The sequence below is a fragment of the Neodiprion pinetum genome, chromosome 4 (genome assembly GCF_021155775.2).
Source record: "Neodiprion pinetum isolate iyNeoPine1 chromosome 4, iyNeoPine1.2, whole genome shotgun sequence".
Lineage (NCBI taxonomy): Eukaryota > Metazoa > Arthropoda > Insecta > Hymenoptera > Diprionidae > Neodiprion > Neodiprion pinetum.
The window spans coordinates 27,859,969-27,876,739 of NC_060235.2; the positions used below are offsets into that span (position 1 = coordinate 27,859,969).

Below are 16,771 nucleotides of genomic sequence, written 5' to 3' on the forward strand. Positions count from 1 at the left end.
AGGTCGAAAGTAGGTAAACCTTCAGGCAGAGATGCTAGTTTAATTTCTGTCATCCTAAGACACAATCGCAGTCTGGAACATTAACGGCGTTGATTTGTAGGCAATTTTTAATAACACCTTTGTACAATTTCAGGAGAGCGATGGCGCGAAGTCGGAATGAATGGCTGTACGAGATCTCGATGGTAGATCGTTAGCGAGTAGCCGCAGCACGTGCAGGGCAACCGGTAATTTCCACGATAGTAAAACATCCATTATTGCAGAGATTATACGATGTAAATTTACCGGCTGTTGCACAGCGTTCAACGATACGCCCGATACAGGTGTGGCTAAACACGTGAGAAGCAGCAGCCTCGGGTCGATATTTCACGACAGGTATGGGCTATTCCGCGTCAACCGGATCAGTCATCTCTCAGATATTTTTTTAATTTGGCATGTGGATTGTGTGGGACGAGTTAGATTTTTGTGCCAAAGCGCGAATCTCATAATGCAAAATTCGATTTTTTATTAACAATAACAAATTAGACTCCCATTTTTTTCAAAAATTCATAACTTCGGCAAAAAATTAGATACAATATATTTTTTTTTTTCAAATTACGCGGAAAGCTCCATAGAATTTAAAAAAAAATACGAAATGGTAAAAACAAGTTGTTATCAATTGTTTATTTAACAATTAATTTTTCAAAGATTTTCAAAACAGTGACTGACACGATCAAAAAATTTTTTTAAAATTCTGACATGTTCCTTGAACTGTACTACAACCTGTGAATTAATTCCAGAGGGGTGTTTTTCTTCGTTTTCGAGTAAAAAATCATTAAAGGTGTCGATGCGCATGAAATTGCGGCCCGCCGAGTCTCTACGTAATGGCGGGCGGCCGGTTGCCGTCCACCGCTACACCGCGGTGGCGTCGCAGCGTTATTTTAGAGTCATTTTCACGATGTAGGACATGATTGAAGAATCTGAAAAAAATACTGTACCTTCACAAGGCCTGCTCAAAGCGATAAGTGAAGTTTCAGGAATGTGTTTTTCACCGTTTTTTTATTACAGAGATTCAAAATAACGGTTACACACCATGAGAGTGCACATAAATGATAATAATTACATAACTTGCTACTTATTTTAAAATAAAAACACATTCTTGAAACTTCACTTATCGCTTTGAGCAGGCCTTGTGAAGGTACAGTATTTTTTTCAGATTCTTCAATCATGTCCTACATCGTGAAAATGACTCTAAAATAACGCTGCGACGCCACCGCGGTGTAGCGGTGGACGGCAACCGGCCGCCCGCCATTACGTAGAGACTCGGCGGGCCGCAATTTCATGCGCATCGACACCTTTAATGATTTTTTACTCGAAAACGAAGAAAAACACCCCTCTGGAATTAATTCACAGGTTGTAGTACAGTTCAAGGAACATGTCAGAATTTTAAAAAAATTTTTTGATCGTGTCAGTCACTGTTTTGAAAATCTTTGAAAAATTAATTGTTAAATAAACAATTGATAACAACTTGTTTTTACCATTTCGTATTTTTTTTTAAATTCTATGGAGCTTTCCGCGTAATTTGAAAAAAAAAAATATATTGTATCTAATTTTTTGCCGAAGTTATGAATTTTTGAAAAAAATGGGAGTCTAATTTGTTATTGTTAATAAAAAATCGAATTTTGCATTATGAGATTCGCGCTTTGGCACAAAAATCTAACTCGTCCCACACAATCCACATGCCAAATTAAAAAAATATCTGAGAGATGACTGATCCGGTTGACGCGGAATAGCCCGTATGCACACAGGGAAATTATGCGACGACGGGCGGTTAGCTGTTTGTCGCTGCAACGTCATCGAACAATGTCGAGGATTTTCTTGTGCCTCGGAAATTAATGAGAATGCAGGAATTATACACGCCTGGTTCCGCAATATGTTTGTCGAAAGTTTTTTCCCACGGTTAGTTGAATTAAACCATCATAACGATTGTTTTTTCACAGTTTTAAGCCGAACCTGTGAAACTCGATCGATTTAAAGAAAACTGGAAATTCAATATACGAAATCCATAAATATGAATTTATCATGCGATTCGTATTCTGATTATATGAATTTGATGACTTTGAGGCTATCTTTGGCCAAAAATTTCGTATCAACATAATTAGTCTTATTGAGAAAATGTGTTCTTAGATGATTCTTGTTTTTTTTTTTTCTTTTCTGTTTCTTTAGTTGGAAATTGAGCACTTGTTACATTTTTTATACTGAAATTATCAAAATCGTATGACATTACATTTCTGCGGTGCAGTTTAATGAAGAGCTTTAAAAAAAATTTCATACAATTCACCGAACAATTAAAATTTTTATAAACCATATAATTCGGTGAATGCATTTGAAATTCTACAAAGTTCTGGAATTATTTCTGCTTTCACAATATGCAGATTTACGAATTTAGAGTATCTATACCCGAAATACTTGAATTCGAAAAAAAACAGAGATTCCGGTGTGTTTGACCAGGTTAAAACTATCCGCCAAATTGATGCTAAAACTCTCAGTTGAGGTAGAATGTTTTCGATATAATTACACAGCACTTTGCAAAATGAAATATTGTAAAAGTTAGAGTGTGCGCAATATTACTGCTTCTATTTCATGTTTTGTGATCCATTAAAATACTCAGTACTGTAATTTAGCTTATTGAGTAGAAAAAAAAGTGCCGATAATTCTACGTATTTTCTCTGACTTGAAACAGTAACGTATCAACGTTATTACTCAACGACGAGCGAGTGGAACACGAAATTTCAGGTGACGATCCACGGAGGTAATAACTTTAAGTGGTGTTAAACCCGACTTGTTTTTTAACAGCGCAAGATGCACGGGGTGAAATCGGTTCTGGTTAAACATCATTTAAGAAAAGGATTAATGCGTACGTGAAATACCTACAAGTACGAGTGCGTTACAAGCGGAGCTCTGCAATTATCGATGGCCTTCGTATACATAAATTCAGTTATACGAGAGAACCCGCGTGTCCTGAACTTACATACGTCTCGTAGTAATTCATGAAATTTATCGCGGCGTATATACGCACGGCGTGCAGTTTGTACCTTGTGACAACACATTCCGTCCTTGCTAAATTGCGCAAGCTTTATAACTTACCCGATCCGATAAGGATCAACGGATTTCTGTCGCTTCTTGTATCAACATTCTGCTTTCTTATTTATTTCCGAAACATTTTCCAACACCCCATTTGTCCAAGTCGAACAAATTGCCTCTGCCTTGACCCGAATCACCGGATTTTCTGTTCTGGAACATTCATTTCGCGAATCCGACAAGCTTGGATTTTACTTTTAAAAATCTACGATACCTTTTACTGATAAATCAGAAGACACGAGGATGATCTGAATTTTCTGATACCCAAGGTTCGTATCCAAGTATCTGGTTAATTGTTTGTTTTCAAAAAAGTCACTCGTAGCAATTTGATTTTATTACTGCAAAATGAGCTGGAAATTTCAGAAAACCTCAACTCGACTCCCTTTTCTTAGCCTTTAACGCGAATACCTACATTCTACACGTGAGACCGGAACTTGATGCACAGTTTTGTTCGCCGCAGCTTCTTTACGAGAAGAGAAGAAGAAGTCAAAGGATCCCGATGCTTTCACGAGCGAGCAGGTAATAGACTGGTCGTGTGGCTCAGCTGTGCCTCGCAGAAATATACACGCGCTTTTGCCACACATACATGCCCACTTTTTTCTCCAGGCCGTATGACACTGTCGTACAATGTTTGCATGGCCAAGATGGAACGCTTTTTTCTCATAGAAGAGTAAAAAAAATTCTCTTTAACGCGGAATGGTTCATTCGGAAATTCATACCATAGGCGGATTTTTCAACCAGCTTCACAAAATTTTCGTTGCGTCAATCTTGTTTGTGTACCGTGTATACTGAGATGCGAACTTCGTGAGGTGTGATTAGGATTCATGAAATTGGGGCGAACAATTGTAAATTAATGCCACCAATAATAAATAATAAAATCCCTAAAAATTTGTGAAATCTACTAGAAATCTCGGGTCTTGTAGGAAGAGCTTTTTTACAATCATTGATTTTTTGTGAGAGAACGTATAACGCGGAAATTCTGGTTACGAAGAATTTGTCATTCTGAAAAAAAAAAAAAAAAAAAATACCATTCACATGCTGTAAGAAAAACTTTTCGTCTACGTAGAATTATCATTCAACTCTACAAAATATGACGAAAATCCATGAATACCGTTGAAACCGATGAAACCTCTTCAACATTTTCCAAGTTTCGTAAAATCTTTAAATTTCATATACCAAAGTTACTAACGTCGAGCTAAGTCGAAATGAATTACGTTTGCTGAAGTTAACTCAAGATTTCAGACTCATTTGACAACATATTTTACCGAGTTCTTTACGTTCTAATTAACGCATCATCAGTTTGTATGTAACGTATAATATTACCAAACGTGATTTTTACTCCTTCCGACCATCGTTACAACTGTCAGTTATCGCGAGTAATTTTTTCGCAAATTTGTTGTACATAAATTCAATCAGTTTCCAAAGTAATCAATAACACAAGACAATGAATTCGTCATTTGTACACCGGAAAGAACGTTGGTTGCAAAAATGACCAAAATCGATTATTGTAGACTACTAACCACACGAAACAACTTTTACAATCGATTCGAAATTTCAGCATCAGACGATGACAGATTATCCCCGATTTTCGTAATCTAAAGAACTACAGGTCGCATTTTTTTCTACAGTGTATTCTTGATTCTACGTCGGTAATCGGGAGATGCATATATTGATGGGTATCAGCGATTGCTCCAAAACAGGTAAAGCGAGTGCTCCGTTATATACCCGGAATAAAAGCACTCCAGCACCATGTGATAGAGTGACTCGGACAAGTAAACGCGACGCTGGTTGCCAGATACTTTCACCGTCGAGTCCTTTCAGGGTGAGGTACATTATACCTACGTACGTACGGTAGATGGGTTAAGAAGTGTGCGTGTATCCGACTGTTCGACATTATGCAGTACACCCGAGGAGATGCTGCGACGGCGCCATGCAGCGGTTGACACTGGCGCCGCAGTATTTCTCAACCTGTTTTTAAATATTCCACCTGCAGACGTCCTGATTTAGAACGTTCCCCTCTGCCCCGAACCATGTACGGTAGGTTGGCGCACCGCAAAAGGACCAAAGAGTCTGGCAGCGAGCTGCTTGTTCTACAACCAAAGACAAGAAGGCGGGGAAAATCTTATTCCCCGATTTTCGCACCACCGTCAGAGGAGCCAGAACTCGCAACTGCAAACTGTGAAACCTTCTCACCAAGTTCAAGTTTCGATTACCCAAGGCCAAGAGTTCCGAGTCACGTTAGCGGTTCCACAATTAGACGTTTACCGAGTGCTCGAAGTACCCACCTAAACGCGTTTTCCAGCTGTACCGATGTTTTCAATATGTATACATATACGGAACACGCTTACAACTTTTAAATGTCTGCGAGCAGGTGGTGAGTTTTTTCGAGTCAACCGTTCGCTGTGTTTCGAGACATTAAATCGTGGTTTAGTTTAAGAGGGTATCGTGAACACCCACCCTCGAGATTTCTGCTCGTACAAGGTGAAGGTTCCCATCATATTCCGACAAGACACCGCTGACAACTCTCCGAGAAATTTTCGTCACTACTAATGTTTCGGGCGATACAAATTCATCCGGAAGATTTGCAGTTCTTGACCCGTGGAAAGCTTAGGTGTGATAAAAACAGCCCACCTTATTATATTTTCGAACAAGCAACCGATTATGATTCGAATACCCCAGGTATGGTCGATCCAACGGAATAGACAACCAAGGACTGTATTTTCAAAGAATACAGTTGACCGGTGTCGCTTTCAGTATGTAATTCTGGTGCGCACCTCGCAACTTTTCCGAAAACACATCGTTGCAAGAATGACGTGAACTTTCTACGAAGAGATTTCATTCAAGGGGAAAACGTGGTACTCAAGTTTCACAATATCGGTCATGCATTATCTCGCTTGGGGTTGAATTCAAATTAATTTTTGGGTAATAAATTATTCACGATAGGTGCATAATAGAGGCTAACGGCACCGGTGAATAATACACTCGTTTCCGGTCTACGTCTGTAACAAGGTACCGGAAGCTGTTTTTCTAATGACACAGAAGAGGGATTGTTCTCTCTGTTCGATAAGACATTCTGACTCGCTACGTTATTATTAACGTTCGGTGCTTCTTCACGTTCGGTTAGACAATAGTAGAGAAGAGGAGAGACGAGAGGAACAGGTTTACATTGTCCGATGGGATTGAGGCGTAGGTATTCATCTAACGTTTCGACTCTGCTTCAATTCCCAAGGCTTCTTGGGCGATCTTAAGGGTCGGTATCTCTGACTACTCGTATCGACATGCGTAGACGTCTCCAGCTATGGTGAATTACCTTCGAGACCTTGGGATTCGAAGACGCCTCGTCCGATATCGGACCTTCTTTCAACCGAATTGCATAATTTGTCTTCCACTGATGAGAAATTGAACATTACATTTTTGAAGCGCGCATAAAATCCAGCAAACTTGCCTAGTTTTTGGATAACTACGGAGTGAATTGAGATGATCCTCGTAGCTCGTGTCACGTCTGGTTGAAAGGATCGAAGCCCTCCGAGGGAGAGGAACTTTAACCAAGGTTGATGCCGAGTCGAATCGATATTCGAAAGAGCGATGACAAGCTAATTAGAGGTGTCCACTGATCGTTAGAGGAAAACCGATAAACAATAGAGTAATTACCGGTAATTTTACGCCCAGGGTATAATAATCGTGGGATGAAGGACGGCCGTATCGGGACGGCAAGAATGGCGTAGGTGCGGAGTACGTCCCATTTATCAACTTTGTGTCAAGGTATTAAAAAAAAAAAGAAGGCAATTCTCCGTAAACTCTGCACGATCTCGTATAACCATTTTTGGCGTTTTGTTCACCGACCAGTATCAAATTAAATTCCCTGTACCGCATGCTGCTTCAGCAGTGGCTGTCAAAGCTATTCAGTTCTCGACATTGATCTGGACAAAGTAAGTGATGGAAATCCGCAGCGTGGTCAAGATTTCTATTAGGTACCAGTATGTAAGTTCAGCCTGCAAGTCTACCGCCTGGATGTTTTAATCCACCCATTTCGTCTCGTGTACATCTACGCATAAATTCATCGCGCTGTTCAACTTGTTGGTTTATCTACTCAGACTGTATTAGGAAAACGTATCAATCTCTCGACTCCACGGAGGTTCGATTCATCGATGAGGATCAAGATATACATTCATAATGGATTATTTTCACACCTTCAATAACGAAGGATCGAATCTTGATGAAAAACAAACAACAATTTGGACAGCAATAATTGAACGATTACTTCAAGTTCTAAACTGCACGGGAATAAGGTTTGCTTTATGTGTATAGCTTATGAACGGAATGGAACAGGGCGGATATACGATCTGAGAGAAGGAGAGAGTCCTAAAAATACAAGAAGATTAAAGCAATAGAAGGAAGGAAGGAAAGAAAGAAAACAAACGACACAAGTACTGCAACGAAAAGTTGAAAAGTAGGGAGCGGCGCATTTCTTTCCAAGAAGTACCTACAGACGCCAAGTGTCAACTGTCAACGTAGTTGGAACAGATGACCGCCACGCCTTTGCTATACATATACTGCGGTGATTGCTTATACTCACTCGGAACAATTCATACGTGGCACCCAACTACAACTGCTTTTCACAACAAGCCCTTTATCAGACTCGCTCGAGGTGAGCTGTGCGTTTAAATTTGGCGGTTAGTCACCTCACGGTCGCGGCTTCTTCATTGTAGGCGTGGTGCGGAACGACGAGCTGAAAGCGTTTAGGAGTGAACGTGTCCGTCTTAATAACGATTAGAAATTAGAACCAGCTCCCATCGTTCGAGGAAAGTACCTAATCGTGATTCAATCCTTGGAAATGTGGTCTAAAGGTCAAGTAAGATGCGGTAGAATTGAATTTTCATTTGACAAAGTGAGCTTGTATTTCTGATTTCTTCGCGTAAATTCGAACACGACTGCATAAACATTCCATTGTGCCCAGTAGTTTTCAATATTTGAGAAATCTCACGATTTATTAGCATATAATGATTGGCCTTTGCGCTCTACTTCCCGCCCTTTACTTCTTGTACATAATTTCCATATCGTTGAATTTATTTATACAGGCTTGAAAATCCTCTGGGAATTGTTTGTCAAGACGCTGATCAAACGGCGTCAAGTCGTTTGAAACGCTTCGGTTACTCGTATAGAAAATTATGTAACGAGATTGGTTGCTGGGCAATTTTGAAAACCAACAACGTTCCTCTCGATTTGTACATATGGATTAACAGACGAATGCATGTAGAATTTGAATCTCATCCTTCGTCGTCCTGAGTGTGATCCTATTGTCGAATAAATTCTCTAAAAAATTCCATCCATCGACGAATGCGAGGATCGATCGTTGCAATTATGACGACAGTGAAGGGGACGAACATTTTCCACCTTTTCCCCTTATCATCCAGGCTCGTTCAGCATTCGCAGTTTCGGTCAGAGTTCATGGCTTGGCGCGAGTAGATAATGGATTACCTAGAACATCGATAGAACTGACGGGTTTAGAGAAGCATGTGTGCGCCTGAATCGCGTCCGGCACAAAAGGACGCGTGCCTTAACACAATCAGCATTCGGTAGTATCCCGTTGGTACGCGATGCGAGACGAGATAACGTAGACGGGTTTTAAATTTAGACACGAATGGAGGGGAGAACGTGGTTCACAAACGAATACGAACACTCGTTGTATATCTGCACTGTTCCTCCTCCACCCTTTTCCTGCTGCAGTTGAATTTACATTTCATCCACACGCCTTGCAGTCCATCGGAGTCACGACGTTTCTTGTTCTAGTCGATGAAGATATCCGTGCATTGAGTTGCGCGTATTGCCTTGATTTTTCAATCACCTCGATCTAAATCCTGACCATTTTTATTTCCCAGAGGAAATTTCAGCACCCCAATATGAATGCGGGAAGCAACGTTGAACCTGCGTTGCAGGATCTGTCTGTCTGGTATTCGAAATTCGAGTTCAGCTCTTCGTTCAAACAAGGTAACGTAATTAAAACCGTTGATCGGATTTCCATGTCGTGTCAGGCGTCAACTAATCAGAATTAGATTCCCACATACCAGGATTGAACGACGAGCTTCTGCCACATCGGACTGCGTCGTATTATATTCGCGGAAATTGACACGTGCAGCGATCCGTGTCGTCAAGTCGAGTGTGTAAGAAGGCAAGTGTCATTCCAACGTCGCTAATCGTCTCATTACTCATTATTGTTAGTCCTCTTACGGTTCGGAAAGAACCGCGTGTCTCGTATATGTATACAGTACTTATGTTAGCATGTGCATTGGTACATTCCGGCCAAATTTGTTGCCAAACAAATGCCAAATGATTCCATTGTAAATTATGGAAAGACTTTCGCAGAGTGAATTTTTAAACATGATGATATATCGTCGCTGCAAGATTCAATTTTGGAATCTATCAAGAGAATGAAGTTACTTGAATCTTTGCATGGAATCCATTTGAATTTGGCAAGTAAGCCGGTCTGTTTAGCATAACGTTGACACAGATAAAGCTGCGTTTAAACACCTGCAAATATTGCGCTGGATGTTTATACACACTCTGCACTTCTGAGAGGTCGAAAATGGAGGAAACCACGTGGCGAGAGGAAGTAATAAACATTGAATAAAAATAAGCACCGATGTTACAAACGGTTTCTTCGGTTTGCTAATCGCGATTTATGTCTGTGTATAAATAAATTATCACGGTTCTTGACTCGTTTGTGAATGTCGCAATATCCTCGTCGAGATTTTTGTAATATACAGCAAACAATTACGGACGTGAACTTTTGGTCATCCAAATTAAAGATACATTTGACAAACTGTTTTCACCTGCTGTTTCAATAACTGTATCAATTGCTTTGCCTACTTAGCAACGATTAGATAACGAAAAACAAGACAACTGTAAACTGTAAAATTTTAACAACAAAATCATGGTATAAAATTTATCTTTTTTTCTTGCCGTAATTCGTCGCGTGAAAACGCTGTTGAAAATGCTTCGTCATATTGAAAACCGTGATAAAATCTTGAAATACGGTACAAACTTAATCGTGCTTTTGTAATTTGCGATTTGACAAAAGACGGCGTTAATACAATTCTCCGCTCGGAGTAATAATCGCGTCGTTGGCTAGCAGCATTAACAATAATTACAGACTGGGAGTGCAGCGCGAACTTCCAGGTAGGTATAAAAGTAGACGGGGCTTAATTATCTAATTAATTAAAAGTACCACCATGCCCAGATATCGCGCTCGGCTCCTTTCGCTGATGCGACGCGTTTATGTTTGAATTTAAATTCCGTACCCTCCGGCACTGCTGACGCTTTCTGGTCACGCGAACTTGTAACGGGATTCGGTCACCCTCGATTAAACGACCGATCTAAAAAAAAGTACGACAGTGCTTTTTTGTTTCATTTTTTTTTGTATGTTTTTTCGAAACGTCGATTCATTCGCTTCGGAACTGACGTTAAGTTTACCATATTTTTAGTCATTTTTCAATCGTATCGATATTAATGTCAAACCGATTTCTGCACCATCTCTGACCAACTAAAAACAATTTCCAGTCGGGTTCAATTTTGATGTTTGAGTATAATTTGAAAACGATTTTTCAATCGATTCGAGGCTAAAAATTGTCAAGTATTTCACCCTAACGGTTTCTAAGGAATTTTCATCCAATAGGAACAGTGGATGGTTATAGTCTGATTTTTACCTATCTCTTAAAACTTTATCTCTTTAAACACAAGAACGAACTACTCTCGGAAGTACAAGTAATTATTTCGAGCATGCGAGGCGCATTTTATAACATGTAATGTAGGTATAAGGGAGAAAGGGACGACGTGTTTTATTTGTCCTGGTTTAACGTGAGATGGGCGATAAATGTAAATATAAAGCAGCAAGCTCCGAAAAGAGGGGTGAAATAAAAAATACGACCAACAGAGGGAGAGGAAAAAATGCTCCGAATCCCTCAAACGTCTGTAAACCACGTGCAGCGTCGGCCTAATCCTGACGAATATTAACGGTCGATATGACAAGATCGCGTATCTAACATAGATTCTCGGCAGCTTTGACCAGCTTCAAAGAAGTCCATGTAACGTATCTTAATCCTATCGTCATTGCCGATGGAACGTTATTATTGATTTTGTGACGTAACTTACGAACAATGATCTGAATATTTTACCTCATGATGCGGAAAAACTTTGTTTCTGCCTTCGGAAAAACATTAAATTGGTAATTCAAAAAAGTAACAGTTTTAACGACTGTCAGAAACAAGGAATCTGAGAAACAGAAATGAATTATCCTGTTTGGGTCAACTATTTGTCAAGTGGTGATTAAGAAACTTTTTAATTTTTCTACCTAGAAATTTGTCATTTTGCATACCTAATTCTGGGGTGTAAAAAAATTTCTTCAAATTATAAATGATTCATTTCAGTTTGTGGAGAAATTTATAATCCCGGTCCATTTTCGTATTACACGTTAACCCTGCGGGTAAATAATTTCGTAAAAGATTTATACATCGCTAAGATCTTTCGCGTTTTGGTCGGAATTGAATATTCGTTCGTAAAATAAATTTACGGCGAGAGGGAGAGCGGTAAAAAAGGTTTGCTCCAATCTGGAAATTTGAATCGGATTTACCGATTGAATTAAAGTTCGAGACTCGAAACGGCGATCCAATTAATTAGGAAGCAGGTGAGAGTGTCTCGTTAATTAGCGACTCGGCCGAAATATATAATCGAGCGTACTTTCGGAGTCTCGTGCGGCGAACAGATGCGTGTGTGTTGAACATGAGCGTGGAAGATAGTCCGATATCGAGTGACAAAGAATGCGTTTGCGAAGCAGATAACAGCAGGCTCTTACATACAGTTATACTTTATTCGCAGTACCGAGAAAGCGAATCCCGCGATAACATTGAACTCGTACCTCGCAATGACCGATTGCACCATATATACAACTACATTATCGTCGATAAAAATAACTCCAGTGCTGAGAACTCGCTTCTGCGTTTTGATACTTGGTCATCTGTATTCTGCAATTAAAGATCTGCGTATGCAGTTTTTGATGCACGCGAAACTGAACCACTTAACGCGAACGAGAATTTTTATTCCCGATCCATCGATCATCGGAGATTGAAGTGTACAGTAGTGATACTGTGAGAATGGTTCGATCAATCAATTCGTTCATTTCTTCAGCAGCGTTACATCGGCAGGGACGTAGACGGATTGCTTCTCTTCAATTTCTGTTTCCTATGCAGATCAGATTCGTTGACCTAAATGGCGTACGCTACGTTTAACTAACTTCAATTTTGACCGCATCAAAGAGGGCATTTCGAGTCGCACATTTTCGAGCTCCGACGCGACTGTACATTTTTCACACCAAGAAGAGGAGAAATGGTATGGAAGAAATGCCATAATCAGAGCGATAGCTGATTCAAAAATTTTGTATTTTAGGTAAACAATTTACAAGTGTCGACGAGATGCTTCGTTTATTTATCTATTAGCTATACCAAAATTTTTGAACTCGAAACGTTGAAAAAATCTATGAGCTCGCTCAAAGCTGGTAAACATATTTTTATTTTCGTTTGAATAATTTACTCGTCAATTACCCGTGTTCAAAATACTTGAACGGATACCAGAAGGCCTGAGCTTTAATTAGCATGGCGTATTTTCACATGACAAGTATAGGAAACGAAATTTCGCAAAAGCAAATTACAACGCGAGTCTGTTTCTGTACTTTCCTCATTAGTCAGATTCAACTTCCACTGGCACTGTTAACACGGTGAAATGACATGACAGCGATAGAAGACTACGTAAATTCTAAAGCGGAGAATACAGTAATATAAGTATCCAGTTTCATGAATAAATTACTCATTCATGCTACTTCAAAATCTTCCAGACTTCCAGAGAATTGTATCATAACGTTCCTCGGTATTAGTATGCATACATAAATCTGATTCATTGTCAGTATTACGCTGTACACGGTAAAAGAAAATAAAAGAAAAGAAAACCAGCCTATTCCTGCATAATTCGACGCCAAACTGTGCATCTAATATTTGAAATAATTTTCGCGTCCAAATTCAAGCCCGTCCAGACGAAATTCATCACAATACTTTGTATACCGCATCTTTTTTACTCTTAACCCAAATTTTTTCGTCGACGAATGTTTCAAGTCAACGTGCCTTCCAGATACGAGCCAGAATAAAATTTTCTTCGAGTTTGAAAACATCCGTCCAATTAAACCATGAAGTACGTAACACAGTCAGACGACGACAGAAAATAAGATCAAAGATCAGTTATTTGATTCTCGCAGGCACAGAAACGGTGTCGAAAAATTGTTAGTAAGATGCGAATCTCGTTGAATATTTTTACTACTCACCTAGAGATGTGAGTCGTAGTAGTAGTAGTAGACCACCGGATGCTCAACGCTCCATGAGACAGGGAATATCACTTGGTTTCACCTTGGTAGACACAGAGCGCGAAAGGTCAACGCGAACACGACACAACACCCTCGATCACTCCTGAAATCGTTGCGCGCCGGTTTTCCAGCGTTCTGCGCGTTCTCGCGTGCGAGTCGATCGTTTAAGGAGCAACGGAGGACTGAAGCTCCTCGCGCGGATGTCAGAGTCGGTCGGAGACTCTCGTTGCAGGTAGGTATTCGCGGTGACCTTAAAGAGTCGGTTGCCGATACACCAAGGCAAGGAAAGGCGTTATTTAGCACACCCGGAGTCCCGACGTCGCGTCACGTCTCGTTCGGCGTTCGCCTATTCGCCGGCTAGTTAATGCGTCTCGGATGCCTTCCGGCATCCCGGCTCTTCGTGACGTTGCACTTAACGGCTTTTTGCGTGGCGAGCGTTTCACCCGATCTATATGGATCGGCTCGGATTCGAGTCTCAAGCATCGACGTCCCGCCTGTTTTTGAACCCTTCGGTGCCTGGCGTCTTTTATTTATAGCGCCTTCGGGACGCGGGTGTTTCTTTTAACACGCTCGTAGATTCTGATCAAATAACTGTATCGATAAATTTTCACAAGATTTCAGGTATTGTGAAGACAGCTTGAAGACTGGAATTCGTCACGAGAATTGTAAAACGGGATTTTCCGAAATTTACATTTTACAACAAATTCTGATCCGGAAAAATTTTTTGTAACTGTTGAAAATTTTTTTTTTTCTATCGTGGATTATATCCACGAGAAATAATTCGAGCCATTTGATCTTGAAACAAAAAACAAAACCAGATAACATGAATTTGATTCCCACGAGAAGAAAATATCGTCGATACAGAATCGATATTGCAAATTTAATCGACTGTTGGTTGGCCTGTAATAAATGCGAAATAAAATATTACAGGTATCGGCAGTTTCGTAATTTCTCATAACATCTCATTCCGCACTCGAGGGTTCAACAATTCTAAACGTCTGTGAGCAATAAGCCGCTGATAACTGTAACCAGCTATGAGAATAAGCCTGCGCTTTTCTAATAAGATGTACAATAACGTGGGTGAAAGTTCGACTGTAACGATAACAAGTAATTTCTCAACGTTTAATTACATCGACGTGGGATAAAATGACTCAATTATTTCCGATCCGTGTGTCTCGAAGGCCCGGCTCTTTTGCTCATTTCGTATACACGCAGGAATCGAAACAGATCGGGATTAACGCTCGTCTCTGGATCGCCGAGCCATTAAGGCAATTTTATTAAACCGTATAACGGACGGTTTTACGACGTTATCTGTTAGCGATAAAATGCGCGCTGCGGATCCCGACGGTGTAACATTACATATCCGATTATGAGACGACGGGGGGCAACGGCGTCGTTTTCGTCGAGATTTAACCAGCCTCCGAATTTTCTTTTTCTCGTTTTTTCTTCCTCTCGACATTATTTCCTCCCATCCTCGCTCCCCCTTGTTTGTATATTTTGATCCGAATACCTCTGCAGTATCGGTCGCGCGAACCCGTCTGTTTAATGCGGAGGGTGCATGGCAGTGAAAACGAGTTTAACCGACGTTTTAGAGCCTCCGAAGGAACTCTTGTGTACATAAGAATGTCCAAACTTAAGGTTCCTTGACTTGGCGAAGACTTGTCGTTGTTATTCTCCCGCGTACGACCCAACGATTTCCTGATCATAACAAGAAAACGAAAACAATGACCATTTGCTTGGGTAAAATCAAACATCGCAGTCCTCGCATTCTCTGATCCACTGCGGCCACACGATTTGCTGAGGAATAGTTTCCAGAGATGCTTATTTTTGAACACCTTGAGTTAAATCGAAAAACTGTATTCCCAAGCTGAAAATATTTGTTGTACGTACGTAGCAGAGTCAAAAAAATCCCGTGGAAGTTTATCTTTGATATACAATTTTAAATGTATTTTTTCAACCTAAAACCGATTAAATTCAGTTCTAAACTCACGGAATTCCAAGTTTTCACATTCAAATTTACTCCTCTACGATAAAGTGTGATTGAATTTTTTTTCTCTCCAGGCAATTACGTTTCATCCGCTAAATATTTTCAAAATTGAACTTTTACATGAAATCGACTTCCGAGGTGTAATTATAACTTTTGAACCATTTGACTTGCGAATTTCGTTTAATGTAGACTTTCACAGATGATTATATTCATTGCAAAGTGCTTCCAAGATCAAGTCTATATATCATTAAATTCAGCTGATTATAAGTGGTAACAAATTTAAAGAAAAGGCAACCTCATCTCCTCGTTATTTAAATACGAAAATTTGTATTCCGAGAGCGATATTCAAGAATATTTGATTTCAGAGATATGTTTTCGGGATTTTTTTTTTCACAACGTTCGAAGAGTTTTTCTGGCAGCAGCATAAAAAAAAAAAAAAAATGTTCCTTCCTAACGAAACGAAAAAAACGAGATAGAAATGGAGTTAAAAAGAAAGGATTTGAGAGATTAAAAAATAAAAATAAACCAAGTACAAAGGATCTCTAGAAAGCACCGGTACTCCATATATGGTGGGATCAAGTCCCGAATTTTGCAAGGAGCACGCGGAGCCGGCCAAGCCTAAGGTTAAATTATACTTTGGCGAAATCTCTTCGGCTGAGTTCCACGCGATTTGCATACGACTAACATCGCCTAGCAGCTCGCTGTTTCGACATATTTCAACGATCCTCTCACAGATTTACTTTTTACAGATTATGCTAGAAAATTTGACTAAAATCGATAGGAGAACTTATGTGTTGTTAGAATCGCAAGAAAATGTGTTACAAGTAATTGTTTAGTTATTTGTAGCTGTTGATACTTCATTTTCTTGCTATTGGAATAAATAAATCCTTAAGACAACTTTATAGCCAATCTATATCGACCGCGTATTTTCACTATTATCAAAACCCACCATCGCTAACGTAAAAATACAATGCCAAATACAAATATCATAAAAAAGAGCCTAGTTTTGTGCAACAGTAATGCCAAAAAATGTAATTCTGTTATTGAACTACCACTTATTGGAAGTGTACATTTCCTGGACATAGTTCATCATGAAACGAAACTTTTTTGGATATTTTTCTTCGACGTTAAATGTTGAATTACACCGACTGCGAAATTTACACACAAGCGATGCTTAGTCTTCGATGATACTAAAAAAAAAAGCGTAATTTTACTCTGTCGGTAAAGACTATTTACAGTATCCTCTTAACATCGATTTATTGTTG

The 16,771-nt window shown here is 39.7% G+C and overlaps 1 protein-coding gene across 1 annotated transcript in view; it reads right to left on the reverse strand.

Annotated features, from left to right (window-relative positions):
* The window catches only part of LOC124216101 (uncharacterized), a 138,286-nt gene extending 124,617 nt beyond the window's left edge, over positions 1-13,669 (reverse strand). The window contains exon 1 of the mRNA XM_069135137.1: positions 13,481-13,669. The gene's annotated coding sequence lies outside the window, so the exon portion shown is untranslated. The remainder of the gene's footprint in view (positions 1-13,480) is intronic.
* Between the last annotated feature and the right edge of the window lie 3,102 nt (positions 13,670-16,771).